This window comes from Cyprinodon variegatus, unplaced genomic scaffold (assembly GCF_000732505.1).
Source record: "Cyprinodon variegatus isolate N-32 unplaced genomic scaffold, C_variegatus-1.0 Scaffold175, whole genome shotgun sequence".
Classification (NCBI taxonomy): Eukaryota; Metazoa; Chordata; class Actinopteri; order Cyprinodontiformes; family Cyprinodontidae; genus Cyprinodon; species Cyprinodon variegatus.
Window position 1 is genome coordinate 725,683 of NW_015150628.1, and position 3,578 is coordinate 729,260.

Below are 3,578 nucleotides of genomic sequence, written 5' to 3' on the forward strand. Positions count from 1 at the left end.
TTTCTGAGGTTCAGCCAACCTGATTCAGATGATAAAAGTTCAGCAAAGCCTGATAATCTGCTATCATTTGATAACAGGTGTGTGAAAGCTGGGGAACATCTAAAACATGCAGGGCAGGGTGCCTTGAGGACCAGGATTGAAAAACACTGGCCTAGACCACCCTCAGCAGTAGGTTTCTATAGGTGAGACTTTGAGATTCGAGGCTGTTTACCGGCCCAGAAAAAAGGAATTATAATGGAATCTATCATCTTAAAAAAAGAAGCACTGAGATAAATTGGTATATTTTGAATAAGGGTTTTTGTCAATTTTGGAAGGACCACCATCTTAACAACATTAACATGACCAATCAAGGAAAGAGGGAGGAGCTTCCAACTGTCCACCATAGATTTAAGTTTGTTGATTAACTCCACAAAGTTGTGTTTAAAAAGAAGTTTAGGGTCCCTTGGGATATTTATACCCAGATATTCAAAATGACTACTGAAAATTTTGAATGGTAGGTTACTAACAAAAGTAGTGTCCAGACCATCAGTAAGAGGCATAAAAAGACTTTTGTCCCAATCAGTGGTAAAACCAGAGAACATGCCAAAGTTTTAATAAGAGTAAGAAGCAGGGAAAGAGAGATTGTGACATCTGAAAGAGTCAAGATAACATCGTCCGCATAAAGGCCAATGGGACTATCTGTAGCATAGTCCGAAATGCCAATGATCAATGGATGGTTCCTGATGGAAATAGCAAGGGGTTCCATGGCCAGTGCAAATAGAAAAGGTGAGAGACAGCACCTCTGTCTGGTTCCGCGATGTAATGAAAAAGAGGCAGACCTGTCATGATTAGTCAAAACTGAAGATTTGGGGTGAGTATTTTTAATAATCTTATAAATTTATTACCAAATCCAAATTTTTGGAGAACCAAAAACAAATACATCAAATACAATACAACAAAATAATCAAATGCCTGCTGGGATCCAATGAAATAATTGCAGAGGCAGGAAGGTTGGTCCAGTACATAACATGTAGGAGTCAGCGAGTGTTTGAAACAGAATACCTGTTAGGGATGAAGCCAGTCTGGTCAGGATGGATCAGGAGAGCAATGTGTTTGTTTAGACGAGTAGCTAATACTTTTGCAATTATTTTTTGGTCACAGTTTGGTAAGCTTAAAGGATGGTGTGAGGCAATATTAGAGCAATCCCTGCCTTTCTTCAGGAGAAGACAGATATTAGCTTTGTAGAAACTCTGTGGAACTACTACCTCCCTAATTGAAGAGTTCACCATGCGCAGAAGAGGATGGGCAACCAGATCAAAATGGCTTTTATGGAATTCTATTCCNAAGACTTTCTGGCTGTGCTACAGCAGCAGATTTTGATGTCGACTCAGTCGCAGAATAATCATCACGTCGAGATCGTAGTGCACTCTGGCGATGATAATCCAAGGTTGTTCATTGGGAACCGGCTTGGGTCTCAGGGGGCGGTGCACTCTGTCTATTTTAACGGGCTTTGTAAAGTTGTCCTGTCCCAGCAGCTCTGAGATTAACTTTGAAACAAACTCTGCAGGATGGACACCCTCTTCCCCTTCCTTGACACCAACAATCCGAATAGTTTGTCTTTGTTTTAGGAAGACCCTTAGCTGGCTGCAAGTTGCCCCCAGCGCCGAAACACGGATATATGTGGAGGATAGAGCCACGTCTATGTCGTCTATACGGTGTTGGGCTCACCATGCTCTGTTTGCAGGGTTGTTAAAAAAGCCTCAATGGAGTCCAGGCGACCTTTCAGTGATTTCTTGAGAGAATCCATGAGGGTGTAGACTTTAGGAAGGTCATCTTTATGGCTATTGACGGCATCTAAAATAGCCTCGTTGCTAACAGTAGAGCACGCCTACATGTAAGTGAAAATCTTAAAATCTAATTTTAAAATCTAATTTCAATACTTTTGATTAGGGGTGTAAATCACACCCATCATGGCGATTCGATTCAATATCGATTTCCTGACCCAACGATTAGATTATTTTCGATACTCAAGAATATACCACGATACGGTTCGATTCGATTAATTGGTTCTTTTTTTTAACACCTTACAGGCTAGACAATGTTTCAAATTTGTAATAAATTAATGAAAGCTGTAATATCGTTATGCATTTTTTTGAGAAACAAAAAACAGCAAATAACAGAAGTAGAAAAGTTGTACTCCACCTATTCCTATTAAAACCTCATTCACTGAAAAATAATACTACCCCTGCGTTGTAGATTCTGAAATAATCTCATAAATTTATCACCAAATCCAAATTTTTGGAGAACCAAAAACAAATGCATCAAATACAATACAACAAAATAATCAAATGCCTGCTGGGATCCAATGAAATAATTGCAGAGGCAGGAAGGTTGGTCCAGTACATAACATGTAGGAGTCAGCGAGTGTTTGAAACAGAATACCTGTTAGGGATGAAGCCAGTCTGGTCAGGATGGATCAGGAGAGCAATGTGTTTGTTTAGACGAGTAGCTAATACTTTTGCAATTATTTTTTGGTCGCAGTTTGGTAAGCTTAAAGGATGGTGTGAGGCAATATTAGAGCAATCCCTGCCTTTCTTCAGGAGAAGACAGATATTAGCTTTGTAGAAACTCTGTGGAACTACTACCTCCCTAATTGAAGAGTTCACCATGCGCAGAAGAGGATGGGCAACCAGATCAAAATGGCTTTTATGGAATTCTATTCCAAATACATCCGCACCACAAGCCTTACCAGATGATAATGAACGTATCGCAGATTTAATTTCTTCAACTGTAAAATTATAGTCCAAGTCTACCCTGGCGGATTCATCCAGAACAGGTACCTTTATATTGTTTAGGAAATGTTTAGTATCAGAACTGGTAGCAATAGTCTTAGGAGAGTATAAATTGCTGTAATAATTGAAAAAGGCGTCATTTATAAGTTTAGGGTCAGTTAACATTAGCCCAGAGGCGGACCAAATTTTATGAATAGCTCTATCTCCATGTGTGCCTTAAATTTGTCTGTAGAGCAATCTATCATTATCCCCTAGTTCAAAATATTTTTGTTTAAGTCTGCAAATGTAATTATCAACTTGTTCCCCAAACATGTGATTGTATTCAGAATTTATCTTCAGGATAGCACTGAGTATATTTATATCATTTGAATTCTGATAGCCGTCCTCCAAAACAGCCAATTTAGCCTGAATATCTGCAAGACGCTCTGATCAGGTCTTTTTGACTGAAGACTGATAAGAAATAATATTTTCCCTTTATACTACTTTAAATTAGTCCCACAAAACTGAGTCAGATACTTCTCTGTTGTCATTAAAAAAAGAAAATCTGAGATTTTGGCAGAAACATAAACCTGAAATGATTGATCAGAATTGATAGGGGGGATAAATTTCCAATTAAACGACGGAGCATAAAGATTAAAGTGAATCTGTAGTAAGAGAGGGGCGTGAACTGAAATTAAGATGCTGTGATACATTGAGCCAACTGTATGTGAAATTAATTTAGAATCAATTAAAAAATGGTCTATTCTAGTAAAACTACCATGGAAGGGAGAATAAAAAAAGAGTATTTACGATCAGAAGGATGCTGAC